The following is a 7,236-nucleotide window of genomic DNA, read 5'->3' as shown; positions in this document are numbered from 1 at the left end:
CCAGGGGCGATTACTTTCGCGACAGCGCCCTGCCACCTTATTTTATCTTAATCCTAAACACATTGGTAAAGCTGTTATCTATTTCTAAATCATGGTCTTTACTATATATCGAATTGATGCAAAGTCAGAAAGCTTAGTGTATGTATATACTGTGTATTGATGTAGAATGAACCGAAAAAACGAATAGAAATGTTGTACAACAGTTTACAATTATTCAATAAACATAACATAATTATGATAAACACAAAAAGATAAAAATATCAACGATCCAGTATTTGAAAGCGACCATTCATCGACGCATCGACGTCGATTGCACTAATTTATTCCTGACAGAGTACGTAATGTGAATCTTTTTACTATTTCGAATAGATTTTTAGTACGGGCAGTATATATCGGAACACGGCCGTAGTATGTGAATAATAATATCATGATATTTCCGCGGTATTTATAATATGTATTATGATATTCGCTCGGCCCGATACGTATTTTTACAAATTCATATTTATTATGCATTTGTAGTAGATATTAGGAATTTTCTTTGAACGATATTCTTTACTAATTCATTGATATGAATTTGTACTGATACGTACCGGTTCCAGCGAATGACATAGTATTACTAATACCGCGGATAAAATGCCGTAATATATCATTTACCGCATTTACATGACACATATTACGGCCTTGTTCATCTTACGTGTACTGCCACTACACAAATCTATTCCAAATGTAAATATGTAAAAAATATATATGTAATAAATATGTAATAAATATGGGTGTGAAACGTTTGGAGAGGAAGAAGCCTTGGTATTTACACAGACGGTCTCGGAAGAAAGGAGCGTTACGAAGGTTAGTATACATTATGCATTTATGATAACACTTTGATGAATATTTATTATACAAATCCCTCAAGCCTACTTAGAATTTGATCTATTCACTCGTTATTGAGATCTCAAAATTTCGGGTACTCTCAACTCGTGCGTTTGGGTAAAAGAGTCACGGTGAGCTCTCGCTCCGCGTGTACTTGTCGCGAGGCTCTACCGTATCTCTTGATATTTACGAACAGAAAAATTTAATCAGACAGACAGACTGGACTGACTGACTGACTGACTGACTGACTGACAGGCAGACCGGTTTTCTTACATTTTGAACTTTTGTTATACAAAACTTTATATAAAATCAACTTTCTTACTATAATATCCTTTTTCACGAATATTTTTGTAAACATCATGTGCATATTAGCATATATGCGCATGCACGCACACACACATACACGCACGCACGCACGCACGCACAACCACACACACACACACACACAAATTTTGTTCTTTGACATAGTGTAAAATATTGCAAAATGTTAATAATTTTTATTTTTTTAAAGTTTTTTTAGAATCTAAAATATAAGTAGTATCTTTGTAAAAGATAAATACGCAATCCTTTGTCTATTTTAACATTAAACTAAAAATTGTGCATGTTTGCAGCGTGTAATAATACTTAGTAGTATAGTCATTAGTAATGTAATGGTAATACATACAGTGTCATAAGCGTCTGTTCCTACGGTATTGATTTTAATAACAATCAGAAGCGTCTGTTCTGACGGTACTGGCATTTACGATAAAAATTTATGGAAAATATTAATAATAATATTTTTATACAGAAAGCTGATGCGTCTATTTAGACGGTACTGGCAGAGTAAGTGTCATAAGCGTCTGTTCCAACGGTATTGATTTTAATAACAATCAGAAGCGTCTGTTCTGACGGTACTGGCATTTACGATAAAAATTTATGGAAAATATTAATAATAATATTTTAATACAGAAAGCTGATGCGTCTATTCTGACGGCACTGGTTTAAAAAATTACACAAGCATATGTTGTGATTATACTGGCCTCTAATAATAACAATATAAATGTCAAAGGCATTTATTTTGACACAGGCTAGTTACCTGCAGTAATATAAAACCTGAAGCGTCTATTCTTATATACTTAGTTTTATAAAATAAAAATAAACAAAGGATTGCTGTCATATGTACACTATTCTTTTAAACTTATTTCATATCGACTCAACATTATTTTCGATTACACCAATTTTTTGTCAAGTGTGTTGTTTCATATATTAATTTTTTTTATTATTTTTTACAGGCGAGACAGGCTCTGAAGAGGCGTCAAGAAAATGACGCAGAAATTGCGGCAAGTACGGACAACGAATCCATCAATTTCCGAGAATCAATGGTAACATTGCCCGATATGATGGATTCAAACTGCAATACCGAAGTAACGCAGTGTCCGTCGCAAGAAAATAAAGGTATGTGCAATTTAAATGTCAAAAAGTGCGATGAGATGATTATGACCTTGTCATCGATAATACGGGCCTTCTAGATACAAATTGTATCCAAGAGTGCATGCTTGAAAGCCGTAGCATTGTCGACATTTCATTTATGTTGAATGAGATCCACAGAACATTCGATAATCATGCGCGAGGAACAGAGTGCCAATTTAAAGATTGGAAACTCATAAAAGCTCGTCGCAAAGGGTTATTGACGCAGTTGTTCTTCAAATGCCAAATGTGCAATTATAAAGACAACATTTGGTCCGAACCTACAGAACCAGACAGATTGGATATTAATAAAGCTGCTGTAGCTGCATCTATCACAACTGGAAATGGTTATGCCCAGTTGAATGAGCAATGTGCAGCTATGAATATTCCTAGTATGTCTGGGGTTACGTATATAAAATATCGGGAAGATCTAGTCGAAGAATTCGGAAAAACAGCCATGGAAAATATGATAAAGGCAGGTGAAGAAGAAAAACAACTCGCCTTAGACAGAAACGAAACTGTGAATGGTATTCCATATATAACTGTCGTTGCGGATGGCAGCTGGATGAAGAGATCGTACGGTAAAGCCTACGACTCACTTTCCGGTGTAGGTGCAATAATTGGTTATCGCACAAGGAAAGTTCTCTTCGTTGGCATCCGCAATAAATATTGCGCGATATGTGACATGGCTGAACGAAAGGGTTGCGCTGCGAAAACGCACAAATGTTATAAAAATTTTGATCGCAACGCAGCCTCTACAAGCATGGAGAGTGATGCTATTGCAGAAGGTTTCAAACTTAGCCTTCCGATGCACGGACTTATTTACAAAACAGTTATCGCCGATGGAGATAGTAACGTATATCACTCCATCATTAATAATAAACCGTACCAGGAACAGATGATAACGGTGAAAAAAATAGAATGCACCAATCATCTACTGCGTAATCTTTGTAAAAACTGAAAGCCGTTGCTAAAACGACTCAGCCAAAAAGAATGCGTGGTTTTATTGAAATGCGAAAAGTTGTAGACAATAGCGTTTTAAAAATACGGAGAGAAGTGTTGCGACTAGCTTCTGAACGACAAAAACAAGACCAACCTCATCATTGTAAGGCTACAGAACTACGGAAAGACATATTAAATATTGCTAGTCACATATTTGGTGAACATAAACGATGTGAGGAACGCGGTCAAAAGTGCGAAATTGACGGAAATAAAAATTATTATACGTACCACGTTTGAAACTGCATGGTCTATATGAAAGAATAGAAAGTGCTCTTATTTATCTCGGTGCTTATTCTGACAGCTTGCTCTTAAATTTAACCAATAATCCTGCAGAATCGTTTAATTCGATAATCTGCAAAGAAATTGGTGGAAAACGCATTCATTTTGGCAAACGAGGTTCGTACAATGCTAGAATTACGGGAGCAGTTCTGCAACATAATACGCAGCAAGTCCTCACGGAAGTTTATAAAGGCATGTCTAAAACTGTTTCTCCTACTGTCAAACAACTTGAAGAGCAACGGCAAAAAAAAATTGCGAGAACCAGATAATCTCGACAAAAAGATGGCAAACGAAAGAAATTTAAACGAGAATCAGGAACAGATAAATATTATGGCCCACAATCGCAAAAGCCAGATCTCCCATCTGATGTATTTGAACAAAATCGACAAAGGCATATGGAAAACTTGTTCGAGTATGGGAAAAATTGGGAACAAACTGAACGCGATACGAGACAACAAATAAGTGATTCCGAGCTGTGGTGTTCATTGAGACGTGTCATGTTGACAGCGTCTAATTTTGGAATGGTTTGTCGCATGAGGGCAACAACGTCTTGTGTAACAACAGTGAAGAATATTTTATATTCTTCGCCTGTTGATACCGCCGCCATGGCATATGATCGCGTTCACGAACCAATAGCAAAAAAAGTTTTAGCCGCAAAACTTAACAAAGACATCAAACCTTGCGGCTTATTTATTGATCGCAAATATCCATACCTGGGTGCTTCTCCTGATTCACTCATTGATGACGATGGCTTAGTGGAGATTAAATGTCCTCATTCGGCCGAACATTTAGCAATAGAAGAAGCCATTAAAACATTACCCGCCTTGAAAAACATTTTTGATGCAAAAGACCCAGGTAAATTAAATGAAAAGCATCGATTCTTTTATCAAATTCAAGGCCAATTAAACATAACGCAACGACAGTATTGCATTTTTGCCATATGGACACCGAAAAGCATGAAAATAGTGCACGTAGATAGAGACAATGCTTTTTGGGACAAGCATATGCTGCCTTGTCTAATACGCTTCTATAACGAATGCATGCTTCCGGAAATCTTGGATAGTCGCCACAACAGGCACATGGCAATAAGGGATCCGAGTTATATTAAAGAAGCACAGAAAGCAAGTAAAAAATTAAGTAGTCGAAAAACTATTGAGCAAAATGCAGTAAAGAGCGAAAATATCATTAATAAAATTAACGAAACGTTAAAATGTGACATTTCGCCGATGAAAACAGCAATTACCACTACTATGATTGCTCAAGATATGGATCAGGATGATGATTGTACATATATTGGTACAAGCTACAAGCGAGATATAACCGAAGAGGATAAGGCAAGACGAATGATAAATTTAAATGAAGTTATTATACCTATTTCTATTGTGAGACAAAATGTCTTGTCCGGAGACGAACTAACGGACGAATCAATAGATGAATTTTTACGCATTGTGTGACAAAGTACTCCTTTTGAAACGCAAAGTGTACAGTATCAAGGATTGCCTGATTATATTGACGCTAGTAAGAGCGATTTAAGCTTACAAATAATTGGAGGAAAAAATCAATACTTTGCAGAGGGAATTCAACACTGGCGATGTATATTTTGTGATGGCACCAAACTGTTCGTATATGACAGTATACCTGGCTGTAGTACATACGACAGATTGGTGCTCAAGGAAAGAGAATATATAAAGCGTCGATATCCAAAAATAAGGCAAAGTGATATTATTTTTGAGAAAGTCGATGCACAACCAGACGGTACAATTTGCGGAATTTACGCCGCAGCTTTTGCCACAACTGTAGCCTTAGGAGGCAATCCTTGTGATGAAAAATATTCCAAGGACGTAAAGAACATGAGACAACACTTTATGAAAATTGTAGAGGGAGATGAACTGTTGCCTTTCACAAGATAAAAACATACGATCTAATATTATTTAGAAAGTTACGTACACTGTAATAACATTTAGAAAGATATTTGAATATCGAAAACATCTGGGTAAAAAAGTAAAAATAAAATAAAAATAAATGTCAGAAGCGTCTATTCGGACGGTACTGATTGTAATATAAATTATATACGTTTATTCTGACGGTACTGACAAAATGTCAGAAGCGTATGTTGTAACGTTACTGATTTTTACAAATGTATTAGTAAATAAAAGTTGGAGAGACGAAAAAAAGATATTGGTTGCGTTCTCACGAAAATGGGCATTGGAGGGGCCCATAATACAAAAATAAAATAAAAGTAAATGTCAGAAGCGTCTATTCGGACGGTACTGATTATAATAAAAATCAGATTCGTTTATTCTGACGGTACTGACAAAATTAATGCCAGAAGCGTCTGTTGTGACGTTATTGATTTTTATAAATGTATCATTTGTAAATAAAAATCGGAGAGACGAAAAAAAGATATTGGTTGCGTTCTCACGGAAATGGGCGTTGGAGGGGCCCATTTTATATTCTTAATATTAAAATCACAATTTATAAATATACATAGATATGTATTTGTAAGAAATAAGTACATATATATATATATATATACACATATATATATATGTATATGTAAAACATATAATTATTGTATAGCACGTAATGCAATAATTAAATTATTTATTTCAAACAAATAATTTGTAAAATAAATAATTTATCTGAGATTATTGTTTATTATTGAAAAAATTCGTGATTATTTTCTATTAATTATTAATTTTGAAATAAGTAGTAATTTATTTTTTACAAAATACTTATTATTTTTACAATAAAAAATTTATTTCTACTTTTTAATAAAAATTAATTTCTCTCTTTCACGTAACTAATTATTTTTCTTTTTTTTTTGAAAGGACGAAAGAGAGAAAAGGGAGAGAGCCGAGAAGAAGAAAAGAAGCCTCATATAGAGAAGAGCGACAGGAAAGGCAGAAAGAAAGATCAGTGATCCTAACGAATAGGAAGCTCTGGATAGATGGGAAAAAGGTGAAATGGGATAAGGAGAGAAGTACATGAAGGAGGATCTGAAGGCTTTTTACACGATATATATATATATATATATATATATATATACGCACATGTGTGTGCATAAGAATATATATAATTTATAAAAAGCGGGTGCTTATCAGCCTTGATATACGTTACTGCCTTCTGCTACAGACGGCCAGAAAACATTTTCAGGTTCAGGCCGTATTGCTAAAGAATCCAAGACGCGGCGACGCCGCGCGGCGTCGCCGCGTCTATAGCATATGTCTCTCTACCGTGCGTCCGTGTGAGCAATTCAGTGTGTGTACGTGTACGGACATACACCACTTCATAGAATCTGAAATAAGTTGGTAACACTGAAACCGGAGTTTCGCGTTGTCACCACGCGAGGTCTCCAATATCAGTTCGGCTTTTGCTTTAGTTGGGTGTTTCCGACAAGTAGTCGGATTTCTAATCGGCACGAGCAGTGGTACTCAATCAGTTCATTTCGAAAAATCCCCTAGACTAATCTTTGCTGTCTCAGCACTCGGATTACGGATTACTGCGTTGCGTTGTGAGGAGCAAGTCGCAATTGTTCTCTCTGAAAGTTATTCGTTGAGTTTTAATCAAAGCAGAGAAATAGGTACGTATTATTGTTCTAATGATTAACACTTTATTTTCTTTGAAATATACATTAAATAA

This window comes from Temnothorax americanus, unplaced genomic scaffold, assembly GCF_048541705.1.
Source record: "Temnothorax americanus isolate GAGA-0224 unplaced genomic scaffold, ASM4854170v1 Scaffold134, whole genome shotgun sequence".
In the NCBI taxonomy this organism is placed as follows: domain Eukaryota; kingdom Metazoa; phylum Arthropoda; class Insecta; order Hymenoptera; family Formicidae; genus Temnothorax; species Temnothorax americanus.
Note: the sequence above shows the minus strand (reverse complement) of the source record.